Raw genomic sequence first — 19,535 nt, forward strand, 5'->3', positions numbered from 1 at the left:
CTCCACATCCGGCTTCTTTACCTAAAGATCGTCTGAGACCAATCACCTGGACAGCTGATGAAACTAAATAATTATTGCACAAACTGTCAGAAACCGTCTCAGGGAAGCTCATCTGCGTGCTTGTCGCCCTCACCAGGCAGGGTCTTTACCTGACGGCAGTTCGACGTCGTAATCGACTTAACTGTACCGGGCAGATGTCAGATGGCGTGTTTTGCAGCGTGTGGGCGAGTGGTTTGCTGATGCCAATGTTGTGAACAGAGTGCCCAATTGTGGCGGTGGGGTTATGGTATGGGCAGGTATAAGCTACGGACAATGAACACAATTGCATTTAAAATCGATGGCAATTTGAATGCACAGAGATACTGTGATGAAATCCTGAGACCCATTGTCATGCCATTCATCCGCCGCCATCACCTCATGTTTCAGCATGATAATACACGGCCCCATGTCACAAGGATCTGGACACAACTCCTGGAAGCTGAACATTTTCCAGTTCTTCCATGGCCTGCATACTCACCAGAAGTCACCCATTGAGCATGTTTGGGATGCTCTGGATCAACGTGTACGACAGCATGTTCCAGTTCCAGCCAAAATCCAGCAACTTCGCACAGCCATTGAAGAGTGGGACAACATTCCACAGGCCACAATCAACAGCCTGATCAACTCTATGTGAAGGAGATGTGTCACGCTGCATGAGGCAAATGGTGGTCACCAGATACGGACAGATTTTTTTGATCCACACCCCTACCTTTTTGATCCACACCCCATATCTGTGACCAACATATGCATATCTGTCTTCACCGACATCCATAGGTTATGGCGTAATGAATGAACTTAATACATTTAAGTTGACTGATTTCCTTATTTGAACTGTAACATTTTTGAAATGGTTGCATTTATATTTTTTGTTCAGTGTAAAAGTGTTTGCCTACTATCCTAGGGTGCATGAGGCTGGGGCTTTATTGCTGGCAGTGTTGAATTATAACCACCACAGATCAGCCATGCACAACTCAAAATGATGCACGTCACCCTCAACTATTGAGTGTAATATCATTACTATGAACTGAACGCAAATCAGAATACCATGCAACCAAACTTTTGCTCACACAACACAAAATTCCAATGGAAACTTGACTTTCCCTTTAATGAATATGCCATCAAATATGTTTCCTTCTTGCAGTCCAGAAAACCATGCATTGAAGACAAAAGAATGACATCTGCACCACAGACTTCCAAAGAGCTGGTTTGGGGGATCCGGCTAACATCTGACCATGGGATGCCAAGAAGAAGCTTAGGCCTAATAACCAAACCTATGCCAAAGACAGGAGAAGTAATGCCACATTGACATTTATGTTGTGCACTCTGATAGGATGGGAAGACTAAACATTACAGTCACCACGTAACATTTCTAAAATGGTCAGAAATACTAGGATGTGAGGTTTGATGATCTATTGTTGTGTACGTGTATACGCTGAATAAAAACTCAACCATTATTTGTATTTTTATGCAATATATGCCCATATGGCTAGTAATGAATGAACCACTTGTAATTTCCTAAATTGTTTTCATTGCTGAAGTATGAACATTTCTGGTATTAGCTTGGGTTCACAGTTATTTCATGTTCCAAATACAGGTTGGTGTTTGTGCTTCAGCCATTATAGCTAACCTCTGTCATGCCAAAAATTAAAATTTTGCCAATGACAGAAACATCTGACAGAGGCATGGGACAGCCAGGCTCCCGTAATTGAAAGTAGTTTTGACCATCGCTATAAATAAACCATCTTTGGCTTTACTTGTTAATGTGTATGAGAGGTTGCTAAAACTCACACCAATTTCCATGATCAAAAACTAAACAATTCATATTTCATGTTAGCTGTGTAGCAATGGATGTGTTAAGGAGCTAGCGCTGTTTACATGACTTTACAACTCCACAGTGAACAATATTCAAGTTGTTGGGAAAGTCTGATCACATACGTCGAGATGAAATTCTACTGTAAAAATACCGTTTTTTTTTAAGCTAATACCAATTCTACCAATACAAGTTTCACTGCCATCTCAGCATTGCGTGGAGCTTAATGTTTATCATCTTACATCACCTACATCGTACCATAAAGGCAAGAATGTACTAGGCCTATGATGTTACCCGTGAGTAAAACAAATGCATTTTCTATTTTTAAAAGCTGCATAACTTGTTCCAAACCAAATGTAGAGGCCAGAGACCCATCCAGCATAATGTTTGAATTCCAAAGTTATCAATATGGGCCATTCCAAGGTAACAGAATGATGTTGAGACTGTTGTGCCAAACAAAAACCATTGACTGCAAATTTAAAACCATACAAATCTATGCACAATGGACTACTTTTAACAATTTCCACTGACAATTTCACAACAGCGCAGATGTAAAGTTTGGTAACAGAATGACAAAATCTCCCTCAGTTTATGTGACCAAGTTTTCCAAAAAAACTTGTTCAATATCTACTCCCCGAATTAAGATGAAAATATAAAATCAGCTATGATTTGACACCTTGAGTTTTTTTTCAGTTATTGAACGGTAAGTTAAGTGCATTAAACACCTGGTAACGGAATGATGGTAATCGAATGACATCATGGGTCAATGATCTGTACTTTACAGAAATGCATAATTATGAATGTCATTCCCTTAATGGTGATGTAACCTGAATAGGTACAGTTTTAAAAAAAAAAAAAGTAATTTCCTCCTTTGTATATTATGCGACACACTGGCTATTATTTGAATGAGCTCCACCCCCAAACAAGAACACATTTTATTGGTCCGGACAAAATATGTACCAATCATAGACATCCATGTTTCACAAGTTTGGACAACACAGAACGGCACAGTTCTGTACTGTACTCTACAGTGCTGATCTATTACTCTACTTTATTGACCAAACTTGTAAAACAGACATCTATGATTTAGTCCAAATTTTAACCACCAACTTTCCACTACTTTTCAACACCCATGGAAGTCTGGTACTCAGTGGGTAAGGGGGCTGGTTACAGGAGAGAGCGAGTAGACTGTTTTCACTCTCGTCCATTGACCACCATACAACAAAGAGAAAGAAAACAGCCAAAAACCTGGTTGCTTCTGCCACAAGGCTGACACTTGGATGCAAGTGCATCTTCCAGCAAGACAATAATCCCTAGTACTAATCAAAATCAACAAATAAATTGTTAAATAACCACAACAAAAAAATATCAATTTTTCAATGGCCATATCAGTCTCCGGACTTGAACCTCAATGAAAACCTGTGTTTTGAATTGAAGAGGGCAGTCCATAAGAGCAGACGAAGGACAAAGGATCTGGAAAGATTCTGTATGGAGGAATGGTCTGAGATCCCTCCCAAAATGTTCTCCAATCTCAAAGCATTTTAGAAAAAGGTTCAGTGTCAAACCTCACCAGGGGATGGTGCTAGAGTACTGAAAACGGGCACCAATAACTTTGACCCCTATTTAGGAGCAATTGTATTAGTATAAAATTAAGATGTCCCAATTTTTTTGCATACCATATAGCTCAGCATTGTAATATTTATTTTATAATATTTTTTTGCTCATCTTTGTCAAGGGTGCCAATAATTATGTGCCTGACAGTAAAAGTTTCTTTTTTTTAACCAGAAGCTAAAGCATTTGCTTATTCCTAATTTTTAGGATGGAAATGGTTGACTTTTTCAACATTGTTACGTCACAGCCTTATTCTAAACTTGATTGAGGTGGGGGGGGGGGGGGGGGGGGGGGAAACAATCTACACACAATACCGGACAATGGAAAAGCAAAAACAAGTTTAGAAATTTTAGCAAATGTATTAAAAAAAAAAACAGAAAAGAAATCACATTTACATAAGAATTCAGAACCTTTACTCAGTACTTTGTTGAAGCACCTTTGGCAGTGATTACATCCTCGAGTCTTCTTGGGGATGACACCACAAGCTTGGCACACCTGTATTTGGGAGTTTATCCCATTCTTCTCTGCAGATCCTCTCAAGCTCCGTCAGCTTGGATGGGGAAAGTCACTGCACAGCTGTTTTCAGGTCTCTCCAGAGATGTTCAAATTGGGTTCAAGTCTGGCCCACTCAAGGATATTCAGAGACTTGTCCCGAAGAAACTGCTGAGTTGCCTTGGCTGTGTGCTTTGGGTCGTTGTCCTGTTGGAAGGTGAACAGTCACCCCAGTCTGAGGTCCTGAACGCTCTGGAGCAGGTTTTCATCATGCATCTCTGTACTTTGCACTGTTCATCTTTCCCTCAATCCTGACTAGTCTCCCAGTCCCTACCGCTGAAAAACATCCCCACAGTATGATGCTGCCACCAGCATGGTTCACCATAGGAGTGGTTGTCTGGTTTCCTACATACGTGATGCTTGGCATTTAGGCCAGAGTTCAATCTTGTTTCTCATGGTCTGAGGGTCCTTTAGGTGCCTTTTGGAAAACTGTCATTCGAGGGCTGTCATTCGACGTTGACTGAGGTGGCTTCCGCCTGGCCACTACCATAAAGGCTTGATTGTGGAGTGCTGCAGAGATGGTTGTCTTTCTTGAGTAAGATCAGTCTGGAGATGTAGGAGTCTTTGGGAAGGATCATAGGATTCGTCAGTTCCTTAGGCATAGCAGCTTTGCTTAACCTTCCTCCCACTCTCAGAATGCCATTGTCAAAAATTGGATCAAGCTTACAGATTGAGCCGCTTCCCTTGGCACATCGTCTTCCTTTGACAACGACTGCAATTTCTTGTTTTAAAATGCTGTCTTTGTTCAAATTGAATGATCTTTTCTGCTTCATCTAAGTCATCTACAGACAGACTTTCTTTTCCAAATGTCAGTTTGAACTTGTCAATTTGTTCCTTCAGTGAGTTTGTTAAACTCTGATCTGATCCTGGATCCGTTTGTGTTAGAACTTTACTTTTCTGGCTTAACTGTAGAAGTAGTATCTTCAGTTTAAGCAGCCAGGCAACTGTTTTCTTCAAGCTGTTCCATGTTGAATAGTACTCCATTTGCTGGTTGGACTCCTTTCTTCCACACTTGTACTGTTCACGATGACATCTTTTCTCACCTCTGGATCATCCGGAGGGATGGAGACAAGCTCCTCTGGGGCTTTCAACCATAATGTTTCTGCTTTCTCCAGGAATTCTGGTCAGTTGAGCCATCTCTTTGAGTTCAGGAAAGTTTAAACATGTAACCCTCGAGGCATCGTTGACTGGGTTGTGTTTGGAGTTCAAATACCTCCACTGTACTGCTTTCGATAGGGTTGCTGTGATCTGTGACTTATTAGCCACAAAGGTATGTGGTATCATTGCGGATGTATTTTAGCACAGACTGGTCGTCTTTCCAGAAAGTTGAATCCTCGAGTTCAATCTTGAGCTCCAACCTTAACATCCTGTCCACTCGCACCACCAATGTTGCTGCAGCAAGTTATAGTCTGGGGATCGTCATCTGCTTGAGTGGAGTCACCCTTGATTTCCCCAGCATGAATGCGATGTGGACCTTTTGCATACCGTTTGTGAACCTAAGGTAACTTGCCGTGCAATAATTTTGTTCACTTGAGTCACTGAAGTGATGCAGCTCTGCGGTCTTGACCAAAGTTCACAGGCATCATGCACCTGTCAATCTGGACATTTGTTCAAGCTCTGAGAGCCATCTCTTCCATGAAATAGAGTGTTCGTCGGGGATGACTTCATCAAAAAAAGAGGGAGAGAGCACAGAGAGAGAACAAAGGACTAACTGCTAAATCCCCAAAATGGGAGAATTAAACAAATTCTACATTTGAGAATGGTCCGTGGACACTTAAGGGACAGTTATGACGAGTGTGTTTCATTTGGTGATCTCATGAAGGACAGGAAACACACATAACGGTATGTCTTAAAGTGTACATTTCCCAACTGTCAGGTTTACATCTAAATATTGGGAAAATAATGTGATTAAACATGAAACTATTTGTGAAAAGATGTAATGTGATAACCTTCTAAATGAGTATGGATTTTCATATAAAGATCAACTAGTCAGTGGCCACGCCCCCGTGAGCCCAGACATCGCATTATAGGTGTCATGGACCGCCCTTTTCTACCGAAACGTATAAAACCCACTCCTGATGAAATCCACACCAGACCACGCAAACCCCGTTGTAAGCGTAGGTTGCAAATGGTTGAATTTCTGAGACCATAACATGCCGGGTGACGCTGGTGTGTGAAGTGGTTTAAACTACAACTCTACCAAAGGACAAGACTATACCACATGGAGCATTGGCTACACGGCTGGAAATGGTTAAACTCAGGCTATCGATCTCTACAGAATAAGAGCAAATCCCTTCGGTCTCAACGTAGACTTTGATCTGAAGCCATTCTTGTGATTATTGTGACTTTGCCATTGTAATTGTTTGTAAACTTGTGTAGTCAAATTAATCTATGATCGTATGCTATCCATTTGTTGTTTGTATGCTGTTCTTTGTATGACATTTTAATTTTTGATTATTAAACAATGATATTAGGCCACTCTTGGCCATGATTACAGACACCTGTGTCTTTTGACACTATATAAAACGAGTCATCCCGCAGTGTTCGTGATTATACCCTGATGAAGACAGCTTGGCTGTCGAAACGTTGGTAATTACATTTTTGCATCTGATCTCCTAGAGTGTGCGGCTCACTTTCATTTTCAAGTTTACTCCGCTAGCCAGCACCTCGTCTTAATAGGTGTGCGTTTCTTTTTCTTCTAGATCATCAGTATAAAAGACACCTGTCAACAACCTCAAACAGTCACACTCCAAACTCCACTATGGCCAAGACCAAAGATCTGTCAAAGGACACCAGAAACAAAATTGTAGACCTGCACCAGGCTGGGAAGACTGAATCTGCAATAGGTAAGCAGCTTGGTTTGAAGAAATCAACTGTGGGAGCAATTATTAGGACATGGAAGACATACAAGACCACTGATAATCTCCCTCGATCTGGGGCTCCACGCAAGATCTCACCCCGTGGGGTCAAAATGATCACAAGAACGGTGAGCAAAAATCCCAGAACCACACGGGGGGACCTAGTGAATGACCTGCAGAGAGCTGGGACCAAAGTAGCAAAGCCTACCATCAGTAACACACTACGCCGCCAGGGACTCAAATCCTGCAGTGCCAGACTTGTCCCCCTGATTAAGCCAGTACATGTCCAGGCCCGTCTGAAGTTTGCTAGAGAGCATTTGGATGATCCAGAAGAAGATTGGGAAAATGTCATATGGTCAGATGAAACCAAAATGTAACTTTTTGGTAAAAACTCAACTTGTCGTGTTTAGAGGACAAAGAATGCTGAGTTGCATCCAAAGAACACCATACCTACTGTGAAGCATGGGGGTGGAAACACCATGCTTTGGGACTGTTTTTCTGCAAAGGGACCAGGACGACTGATCCGTGTAAAGGAAAGAATGGGGCCATGTATCGTGAGATTGAGTGAAAACAATCAGCAAGGGCATTGAAGATGAAACGCGGCTGGGTCTTTCAGCATGACAATGATCCCAAACACACCGCCCGGGCAACGAAGGAGTGGCTTCGTAAGAAGCATTTCAAGGTCCTGGAGTGGCCTAGCCTGTCTCCAGATCTCAACCCCATAGAAAATCTTTGGAGGGAGTTGAAAGTCTGTGTTGCCCAGCAACAGCCCCAAAACACCACTGCTCTAGAGGAGATCTGCATGGAGGAATGGGCCAAAATACCAGCAACAGTGTGTGAAAACCTTGTGAAGACTTGCAGAAAACATTTGACTTCTTTCATTGCCAACAAAGGGTATATAACAAAGTATTGAGAAACTTTTGTTATTGACCAAATACTTATTTTCCACTAATTTGCAAATAAACTCAGTGATTTTCTCAATTTTTTCCCCCTCATTTTGTCTGTCATAGTTGAAGTGTACCTATGATGAAAATTTACAAGCCTCTCTCATCTTTAAGTGGGAGAACTTGCACAATTGGTGGCTGACTAAATACTTTTTTGCCCCACTTGTACATGGAGCTCTGTACTTTCAGTCTTTTATACAAATGTCTAAAATCGCCTCTAACAATCCCTGTTAGTGAGCATTTTTCCTTTACCAAGATAATCCATCCACCTGACAGGGTGTGGCATATCAGGAAGCTGATTAAATATCATGATCATTATGCAGGTGCACCTTGTGCTGGGGACAATAAAAGGCTACTAAAATCTGCAGTTGTGTCACAATACAATGCCACAGATGTCTCAAGTTGAGGGGGTGTGCAATTGGCATGCTGACTGCAGGAACGTACACCAGAGCTGTTGCCAGATAATTTAATGTTCCTTTCTCTACCATAAGCCCCCTACAACATTGATTTTGAGAATATGGCAGTACGTCCAACCGGTGTTACAACCGCAGAGCACACTGTATGGAATCATGTGGGCGAGTGGTTTGCTGATGTCAACGTTGTGAACAGAGTGCCCCATGGTGGCAATGGGGTTATGTTATGGGCAGGCATAAGCTACAGACAACAAACACAATTGCATTTTATATATGGCAATTTGAATGCACAGAAATACCTTGAGATCCCAAAGATTTTTTTTTTTTTTAAAGGTACCTGTAACCAACAGAGGCATATCTGGCGCAGCGGTCGAATGCATTGCATCTCAGTGCTAGAGGCGTCACTACAGACCCTCGTTCGATTCCAGGCTGTATTACAACCAGCCGTGATTGGGAGTCCCATAGGGTGGCGCACAATTGGCCCAGCATCGTCCGGGTTAGGGTTTGGCCGTCATTGTAAATAAGAATGTATTAACTGACTTGCCTAGTTAAATAAAGGTTAATTCAATTAAAAATATGTATGCCCAGTCATGTGAAATCCATAGATTAGGGCCTAATGAATTTATTTAAAATTGACTGATTTCCTCAAATGAACAAATTAACTTTAAAGCCTTATTCTAAAATGGATTAAATTGTTATTTTCTCCATCAATCTACACACAACACCCTATAATGACAAAGCAAACACAGGTTTTTAGAAATGTTTGCTAATTTATTACAAATAAAAAAACTGAAATAGATTTATATTGGTAAATTGCTATGAGACTTGAAATTGAGCTCAGGTGCATCCTGTTTCCATTGATCATCCTTAGAGTCCACCTGTGGTAAATTCAATTGATTGGACATGATTTGGAAAGGCACACCTGTCTATAAAAAAAGGTCCCACAGTTGACAGTGCATGTCAGAGCAAAAACCAAGCCATGAGATCGAAGGAATTGTCCGTAGAGCCCCGAGACAGGATTGTGTCAAGGCACAGCTATGAGGAAGGGTACCACAATATCTCTGCAGCATTGAAGGTCACCAAGAACACAGTGGCCTCCATCATTCTTAAATGGAAGAGGTTTTGAACCAAGACTCTTCCTACAACTGGCCAAACTGAGCAATCGGGGGAGAAAGGCCTTGGTCAGGGAGGTGACCAAGAACCCAATGGTCACTAACAGAGCTCCATAGTTCCTCTGTGGAGAATCTTCCAGAAGGACAACCATCTCTGCAGCACTCCACCAATCAGGCCTTTATGGTAGAGTGGCTAGACGGAAGCCACTCCTCAGTAAAAAGCACATGACAGCCCACTTGGAGTTTGCCAAAAGGCACCTAAAGGACTCTGGTCTGATGAAACCAAGATTGACCTCTTTGGCCTGAATGCCAAGCGTCACGTCTGGAGGAGACCTGGCACCGTCCCTACGATGAAGCATGGTGGCAGCATCATGCTGTGGGAATGTTTTTCAGCGGCAGAGACTAGTCAGGATCGAGGGAAAGATGAACGGATCAAAGTACAGTGAGATCCTTGATGAAAACCTGCTCCAGAGCACGCAGGACTTCAGACTGGGGAGAAGGTTCACCTTCAAACAGGACAGCAACCCTAAGCACACAGTCAAGACAATGCAGGAGTGGCTTTGGGACAAGTCTCTGAATCTCTTTAAGTGGCCCAGCCAGAGCCCGGACTTGAACCCAATCGAACATCACTGGAGAGACCTGAAAATTGCTGTGCTGCTCCCCATCCAACCTGACAGAGCTTGAGGATCTGCAGAAAAGAATGGGAGAAACTCCCGAAATACAGGTGTGCCAAGCTTGTAGCGTCATACGCAAGACAAAGTACTGAGTAAAGGGTCTGAATACTTATGTAAATATGATATCAGTTTAATTTATAAATTCAATAACATTTCTAAAAACCTGTTTCCTTTATGGGGAATTGTATGTAGATTGAGGGGGGTGAACTACAATTCATTTTAGAATAAGGCTGTAAAGTAACAATATGGAACAAGTCAAGGGGTCTGAATACTTTCTGAATGCACTGTTTATACACTGACACTACAAATAATCTAACAGAACAGCAAATTAGATCACCTAAATGAAAATTTGTGGTTTGCTGGGTGAAAAGCTCGAGTCTTGTAAGAGCTGAACTCTCCAACCTCTGCCCTGCCTTAGCCTACAAAATAGTTTGAGTAATTACTTTTGAGAAGTAAATCCCATTATTCAAGTCTGAACATTCCACGAGGGGAATGACAATTTGTAAAATGGTTGTCAGTGTAACAGAAGCAAATACAAAAGCTCTCCCATCAGATCGGCCATTAAGTCATCCATTTCTCATTGTTGTGAAATTAGGCAACAAGACTGACCGTCTGACCTTGTGACTAGGCAGAAAAATTGTTAGCTCCTCAGTCACTGGTTTATACCCACACAACAGAAGTGTGTGAAGGAGACAAAGACGTATAGAGCAATATTAAATGTTACTCACATGAGTATGTTTTTTGTATCTACGGGTTATTGTCCAGCTTCATTGCTAACGAATGGACAATGTCCACTGGCTGGTTTGGTCCTACAAAACCAAAGCCCCCCGATGGGAGAGCATAATATACAAGAAAATTCTCAAAGCTGCTAATGTGAACCTTGACCATCTTGTACCTAGCCGGTGGGGATTCCAGTTGGGTGTGCCCAACCCAGGCAGTGGCAGTGCTGGCAACACTAGCTGCAGTAACCCATGGGGAGGGGGTCACACTCAGCCATATTATTGTGGCCCTGGTGGCACAAAATCATCAAATGTCTGACTGTACAGAGATGCTTGGGATATATGGTCAAATTGGGGGACCGCGTGTGGGTGTTTCAGGGGAAAGGTGTTTATCTGATATCCATCAGCTAGGCAAAAATGGGGAGATTTGATTAACCATTGTCAAATCTCCCCATTTTTGTCAATTTTTTGCATGCCTTCTCATACAGCTGCAACTGTATATGCATTTGTAAATCAAGGTCTTTCTTGAGTTGGGCTCTGAGATGGAACAACTTTTGAGCATCTGAGTGTATGGTTGTTTGTTGAGGAAAGGGGTTGAGTGTGTATGCATCCCACAACTTTCACTTGGGAGTAAAGATGTTATGGACAATATTGGATGAATCACAATAATTGTTTGGTGAAAAAGTCATTTTTGTAATGGCAATACTGGTAAGAGGTAACAATCCTACCTATATTTGTACCTACATTACAAATATTTAATTAACAATTAAAAGCAGGATTTTTTAAATGTATAATTCTTTTTAAATAGCTGAATATAAATACACATCGAGGTGAGGTCGATGGAAATGCTTTTGGGGGCTGATCTGCTTCAGCTTTGTGGGTGGCACTATGTGCTCTTGTCTAAGGATGGGTCCCGTTCTCTCAGTGGCCATGGGATCCGGGGGGGATTATGGTGGGAGATTATAATACGGTTTTAAATACGTCTACGGACCGTAAAGGAAATCACACTACAAACTATCACCCTCATGCAGTTAAGGAAATCATGAATGTCATGGACATATTGGATTTAGTGGATATATGGAGGCTTAAATACCCTGACCAAGTGAGATATACACCGTGGAGGCTAAATCAAGCTAGTAGTCTCTAGTCGTCTTGACAAAGTAATCATTCTCTCTGGCACCAAAAGTTGTTTTTTAAAGTGTCGATGGGGACAGAATACGATCGGACCATCACATAATTGGCATACAGTGCCTTGCAAAAGTATTCATCCCCCTTGGCGTTTTTCCTATTTTGTTGCATTACAACCTGTAATTTAAATAGATTTTTATTTGGATTTCATGTAATGGACATACACAAAATAGTCCAAATTGGTGAAGTGAAACAAAAAAACTTGTTTAAAAAAAATTATTACGGAAAAGTGGTGAGTGGATATGTATTCACCCCCTTTGCTATGAAACCCCTAAATAACATCTGGTGCAACCAATTACCTTCAGAAGTCACATAATTAGTTAAATAAAGTCCACCTGTGTACAATCGAAGTGTCACATGATCTGTCACATGATCTCAGTATATATACACCTGTTCTGAAAGGTCCCAGAGTCTGCAACACCACTAAGCAAGGGGCACCACCAAGCAAGTGGCACCATGTAGACCAAGGAGCTCTCCAAACAGGTCAGGGACAAAGTTGTGGAGAAGTACAGATCATGGTTGGGTTATAAAAAAAATATCCAAAACTTTGAACATCCCACAGAGCACGATTAAATACATTATTTAAAAAATGGAAAGAATATGGCACCACAATAAACCTGCCAAGAGAGGGCCGCCAACCAAAACTCCCAGACCAGGCAAGGAGGGCATTAATCAGAGAGGCAACAAAGAGACCAAAGATAACCCTGAAGGAGCTGCAAAGCTCCACACCAGAGATTGGAGTACCTGTCCATGAGACCACTAAGCTGTACACTCCACAGAGCTGGGCTTTACAGAAGAGTGGACAAAAAAAAGCCATTGCTTAAAGATAAAAATAGGCAAACACATTTGGTGTTTGCCAAAAGGTATGTGGGAGACTCCCCAAACATATGGAAGAAGGTATTCTGGTCACATAAGACAACAAAAAAAAAAAAAACACTGCCTGGCACAAACCCAACCCCTCTCACCACCCCGAGAACCACATCCCCACAGTGAAGCATCATGCTGTGGGTATGTTTTTCCATCGGTAGGGAACGGGAAACTGGTCAGAATTGAAGGAATGATGGATGGCGCTAAATACAGGTAAATTCTTGAGGGAAACATGTCTTCCAGAGATTTAAGACTGGGATGGAGGTTCACCTTCCAGCAGGACAATGACCCTAAGCATACTGCTAAAGCAACACAAGAGTGGTTTAAGGAGAAACATTTAAATGTTTTAGAATGGCCTAGTCAAAGCCCAGACCTCAATCCATTAGGGAATCTGTGGTATGACTTAAAGATTGCTGGACACAAGCGGAACCCATCTAACTTGAAGGAGCTGGAGCAGTTTTTCCTTGAATGGGCAAAACTCCCAGTGGCTAGATGTGCCAACCTTAGAGACATACCGCAAGCCACTGTATTTTAAACTCAGCAAAAAAAGAAACGTCCCTTTTTCAGGACCCTGTCTTTCAAAGATAATTAGTAAAAATCCAAATGACTTCACAGATCTTCATTGTTAAGAGTTTAAACACTGTTCCCCACGTTAAGATACTAACAGCCAATTAAGGTCACAGTTATGAAAACTTAGGACACTATAAAGAGGCCTTTCTACTGACTCTGAAAAACACCAAAAGATGCCCAGGGTCACTGCTCATCTGCGTGAACGTGTCTTAGGTAAGCTGCAAGGAGGCATGAAGACCGCAGATGTGGCCAGGGCAATAAATTGCAATGTCCGTACTGTGAGACGCCAAAAAGGGCGCTATAGGGAGACAGGATGGACAGCTGATCGTCCTTGTAGCGGCAGACCGTGTGTAACAACACCTGCACAGGATCAGTACGGCCGAACATCACAGTACAGGATGGCAACAACAACTGCCCGAGTTACACCAGGAACGCAATCCCTCCATCAGTGCTCAGACTGTCCGCAATAGGCTGAGAGAGGCTGAACTGAAGGCTTGTAGGCCTGTTGAAAGGCAGGTCTGTTGTAAGGCAGGAAAATATCAGATATCGGTCAAAAATGACATATCGGTGCGTCACTAGTTTATACCCGCACAACAGAAGTGTGTGAAGGAGACAAAGAGGTATAGAGCCATATAAATGTTATTCCCCATGGGTAAGGTTTTTTTGTTGGCATCTACAGGTTATTGTCCAGCTTCATTGCTAAAGAATGGACAATGTCCACCTGACTAGCCATATGCTCTCAATCATGTCTGTTAGAAAACATATTCCAATATCTCAGTGGTTAGAGCAGGGTACTGGCTACAACAGGAGCTGTGGTTTTGATTCCTCCATGGGCCACATTCTGAATGTCACTCACTGTTAATGTAGACAATTCTGTAAGTTGTTTTAGATGTAAGCATCTGCTAAATGATCATGCCGACAGGACAGACCATCTGAATACTCTGGGCTTCTGGGGTAAAGGTTACATATTTAGAAGCGGGTTAAAGTAACTGTCCAGTGTTTCCAGCTTTCTATTAAATATGAACTATCATTAATTACAATAAGAGTGAAATACTTAATTAAACAAATTTGGAAGGAAAAGTATGTTAAAAAATGACTGTGTTGGTATGGTGTGGGAGTACCAACAACAGAATAGTGTGGGCATATACTGGTCATTGCGCATATTCATGCAAGTAGACTGCAGATTGGCCAGCTCAGCCAATGAGCCAACATGACATTCTGAAATAGCAAGCATTTTTTTTAAACATTCTGTTTGAGATACAAGTCTGAGGCGGAGTTTTTGAATAGTTATTTTCTCCAATTCATGTTTTGGCCGCAAATACAAGTATAGGATGAGTCAACAACATTATTTGGGTATGAGTTAATAACAGAATATGAACTTTTAAAAAGTGAGATTGTCACTGGACACTAATGGAGAGAGCAGAAGTTACCCAACAACTCAAGTGTCCTCATCCCCAAACTTCCCTTTCTACTGACACTAACCACGTTTCCATCCACAGTTTATGAAAGTAAAGTCACAATTTTTTTTGAAACTAATCACAACAGCTTTGATGGAAAAAAAGGTAGTGTCGGTACAATTTTATAAATGCAGACAGAATTTGTTCATTCGACATGGTGGAAAACCACGCAGTTTATTAGGTTACAGATTAAATCAATTATGAACTTCACAAGGTGGTGTATGGTGAGCTTGACACTCCTTTCCAGTCAATTTTGAGGGTCTTATTCTAGTGACATGATGATCGATGCTTGACTGCCATTTGACAAACAAAAACGTAAAACACCACTGGTGGGAAAATCTGCATATTTGCTTTATGCCGATTTTAGAATATTTGCATGATAATCTATCGGCAATTGGATGGAAATCTAGCTAGAGACATAGTTGGAATCCTTGGATTGTGTTTCATATCTTGTTGCCTACATGTCAGGTTGGATTTGATTTATGAGGGATAGAACATAGTTTGTCTTGGTAAAACTGCTACACTATCTCAGAGTTGCTGTTGGTTGTAGTTTCATTTCTACGAGAGTCAATATAACATTGAATTTAGGCCTAGATTACTGTGAAATTTCTACTTGGTAATGTGTTCATGTCATGCATGTGCAGACTTTCCTTTGTTCCATAGGGGGAATTCCATGATGATAGAATTACTATGAGACTCAGATTTTTCACATTGAACTCTGCTAAACAAAACCCATTGATTTCTAAATTTAACAAACCATACAACTCTGCACAAGGACTACTTTTAACAATTTACACAGAACATCTTACAAAAACATTTAATTGAAGAACGGTGCCGATGCAAAGTCGGTACTTTGTAGCTGCACTGTACTTTAATTGTTTTGGGGGTAAAATTCTCTGTGGAAATTGTTAGAAGTAGTTATTGTGAATATAGTTGTTTGGTTTGTTAACTTTGAAATCAATGGATTTTGTTTGGCATACAGTTTAATGTGAAAAATCTGAATCTCGGCGTAATTCCGTTACCCTGAAGTTGTCCATAGGCTACTGCTCTGTATCGTGTACCAGCGCCACAACATATTCAGGGACCTAAAAGGAAAATACAAGATTTAAGACTAAAAATGTAGGTCTCTCTACGATACAAGTCAATAGAATAGCATTTTTGTTTGACAAATCTGCTTTGATAAACTTGATCTGGTGGTCATGTTTGACTTATTTTAGACAAATGGCATAGGCATTTCCTTCTCTTTGCTGATAGTCATGCATGGAAGAAGAAAAATATATTGAGGGACTAGGAAGATTCTAGCCTCCATGATTGAGGACTGAATTTGTGATAGGCCTAGATTTACTTAAACCTCATTGTAGTTTTTCCACATTGGGATTTGACTTTACTAAGTCACACACTTATCTTTTGTGATAGGGCAAAACCACTTTCTGCATTTCACAGCCTCGGCGATATTGCAATTCTAATGATGCACATAAGATAATGACGTTTGCATTACAAAACCATTACAATAGCTAACGTTACTGGTGAAGGCGTAGCTTTAGCGTCAGCACATCCAACCTTAATATTAACCTTCTTTATAAAGATAAACACCTTAGACCAAATACCTTGAAGTAGTTAAAGGTCGTTTCAAATGATACATGTGTGTTCAAGGTACACCACAGCTTTTCCCCCGCATGCATGCATGCACTCACCTGAGGTTTTGTAGGCTGTGTATGTGAACTCGCTCCAGGGTTGCGGTGCAGAAGCCCTGGACAAGCCCCATTAATTGGCCCGCAGTGAACTTTTCCAATTATTTCTTGGTAATTGTATAACTTTTTTTCGCCACTGAAACACTCGAGCTGTCACAGCGCGTCAAACCGAAGGGTGTGTAGCCTACACAGCACAATCCCTCCTCTGACCAGAAGGTTATGCTGTTTACCACGTGTTGCTCCCTTCATATGCCTTCCATTTTTAGCAAAAGTCTGCCAGGTTAGAGGATTATATAAGGTTATCATGGAATTGTAATAGAAGTAACATTTAAATAATCAAGATTCAATGTTTGATATAGGTGTTAAATACTATACGTTTGGTTAATGATGCTTGAACAAATGTCCCAGAATCTCCTCAGCCAATTTATAGAGAACAGAGGAAAATGTCCAAGGTTTTGCATGTCATCAGTCTTGGGTTGATCTGCTTTCAGGTTGAGGGAACTGATTATTGACAGTGACTTGGCCGAATAATTTTAAAGCCACGCCAGTCATCTTTGTTGTCCATCCCCTGCTACAGAGACAGGCCTAGATGACCATTCACTGAGACAACATTTCCACAACGTTAATTTGATGTAGCTCCTTATCCTCCCACTGCACGCCTCTAATGAACCTCTAAATTGTTGCTCTGACCATGTTGATGTATTTTATTCCCCACCCTATATATATATTCATATATGTTTCACGTGTTCCTTCATTTATTTTACACAATCCTAATGCCTTTGTATTATACAAGGGAACACACATTTTTCTTCAATAGTGTGAAACTCTTTTTTTTCTCTCTCTCTCCCTCACTCACTCACTCACTCACTCACTCACTCACTCACTCACACACGCACACAGTTGTTTTTTAAAATGTTTAATGACCCTGTCACATTGTTACAAAGTAATATACTGTCTGGAAAGCAAACATGTCTTTCAAGCACCAGGATATTACCACAAGGCATTAATATTAGATGTTACGATTAAAGGGAAAAAAAGGGAAAAGTATGCAGCTTGAACAGGAAATGTGTCACTGTTATTTGCCTCCCGATAACTTAATTTGTTACCCAACTCGCCGGTGTTAATTCCGTTCACCCTCAGCTCCCTCTGTTGCCATGGATATGCTATTCCTATGGCAACTACGGGTCTTTGTGGATGGCCTCGGGCCTCGACCACAGAGGACTCTCAGAACCTTTCACTACATTCCCTTCTAGCTCACAGACACTAACAGTGGCAGTGTTCTCTTATCCTCTCTCTTTCTTTATCTATCTCTCTCTCTCTCTCTCTCTCTCTCTCTCTCTCTTTCTCTCTCTCTCTCTTGCTTGCTTGTCTTTTGCGTAATCACAAGCATTCTGTTACCTTAATCTCAGTGCACATTCCATGTCAGCCAGGGTCTCGAGAGCTGTAGGCAATGTGACTGTGCATTTATGCTTCATGACACCCAGTCTTTACTACAGAAGCCTCCCATTGTACCACAGGGAGGGGAACTACAGAGGCTCTGTGACCACTCACAGTTTAGTCCTAATTACCATCCCTGACTGAGCCATCAGTTGTCTAAATATTCCTGTGGGGGAGGGGGAGGTAGGGACACCTGTGACCAGATTTGTAGAGTAGTTTGCATACCCCTGTCTTGAGGGGGAATGAATGAAACAGGCTTTTTTACATTTTCGGTGGCGAAGGGAAACCAGAGCCCTGTCTTTAATGATGCATGAGGAGTATTGAAGCAGGCCAGAGCAGAGACACTGCCTGGCTGCCAGAGAAAGTGCTCCTGTGTCAGTGAGAGTAAAAGTGGCGATGAATACTTCCATCCAATGTTGCTGCTGACACAGGTGCTACAGCTGGGTCAGAATCTGAAGGCTAGGTTAGGTCCAGTCTCTGACAGTCCTAGTCCCTCTGTGTGCCTGGGGCCTTAGGTGGGTGGTGACCAGGTGGGGGGTCTCCTCTCCACCTGCCGGATGAACAGGGTCAGCATTGGGGAGAACCATGGTCTGCGGGTGGGCTTGACCCTGCTCAGCATCGTGGCAGGGTGCATCATCATCGGGGGGTCAAGGGAGTGTGATGAAGATGCCGTAGGAGGAATCTTCATGGGTGCAGGGGGGCTGGGTAAGTACATCCAGGACTACACCTATTCTTTGGTTTTGCTTAGTGCAATGCAATGTGCTATGCAAAACGTGCTATACAAAAAGTGCTATGCAACATTTCATTGGTACTTGCAGGGCATAACATTGCAAGAGGCATGCAAACATTATTTATAGCTAAAATATATGCCTACAGATATTTACTGGTAGCTTATTCAGTTCAGAAACTAGTTCATCTTTGATGGTGAAACCACCAGTAGTCTTTTCCCCCAATATATTAACACTTCATGCAAATGTAAAGGATGCACTCTGACGTTTCCTGTGCAGGGAAGGGGTAATTATGTTCACAAAAAAAGTAAATAAACTCATTGCAAATAGATTACCTTGATGTAAAAAAATGACTTAATTTTTAAGTGTTTTTAGTAAACATTTTGACTGATATGGATGTTTATGAGCAGTGTGCTCAGTGTAAAAAAAATGGGACAGATTCCCGTATTGTGCTACTCAACTACAAATGAGCTACCACATGATGGTTAGCCTACTGGTAAAAACATGTTCTATACAATTATGTTCTTTCTCCAATTCTCATGACGTTCTGAAAATAATGTTTTTTCATTTATTTTTGCTTTTGTTTTAATGTATTCTAATTGTATGTATTCACTCTTTTTTGATAAGTGGATTTCCCTTTACTAACTTTATTAGCCCAGGCGCTCTTTCAGTCTCAGGAGTCCACTAGGAGTTGTGAATGCATCTAAACAGCTCCAGCTACCCTGAGGCAGGCAGGCTGAACACACTTATTGATTTCCGTTCTGAGCGACAGAGAGAGCTGCCATTAAACAGTGGCTGGTCCTGAGGGTGGCTGTGTGCGACTCACACGCATGTCTATGCTGCCAGAACATCTCACCAGTCGCCA

The 19,535-nt window shown here is 41.6% G+C and overlaps 1 protein-coding gene across 1 annotated transcript in view; it reads right to left on the reverse strand.

Moving 5' to 3' along the window:
- The window catches only part of LOC139377355 (very long chain fatty acid elongase 1-like), a 31,744-nt gene extending 15,210 nt beyond the window's left edge, over positions 1–16,534 (reverse strand). The window contains exon 1 of the mRNA XM_071120378.1: positions 16,509–16,534. The gene's annotated coding sequence lies outside the window, so the exon portion shown is untranslated. The remainder of the gene's footprint in view (positions 1–16,508) is intronic.
- Between the last annotated feature and the right edge of the window lie 3,001 nt (positions 16,535–19,535).

Source organism: Oncorhynchus clarkii, chromosome 20 (genome assembly GCF_045791955.1).
Source record: "Oncorhynchus clarkii lewisi isolate Uvic-CL-2024 chromosome 20, UVic_Ocla_1.0, whole genome shotgun sequence".
In the NCBI taxonomy this organism is placed as follows: domain Eukaryota; kingdom Metazoa; phylum Chordata; class Actinopteri; order Salmoniformes; family Salmonidae; genus Oncorhynchus; species Oncorhynchus clarkii.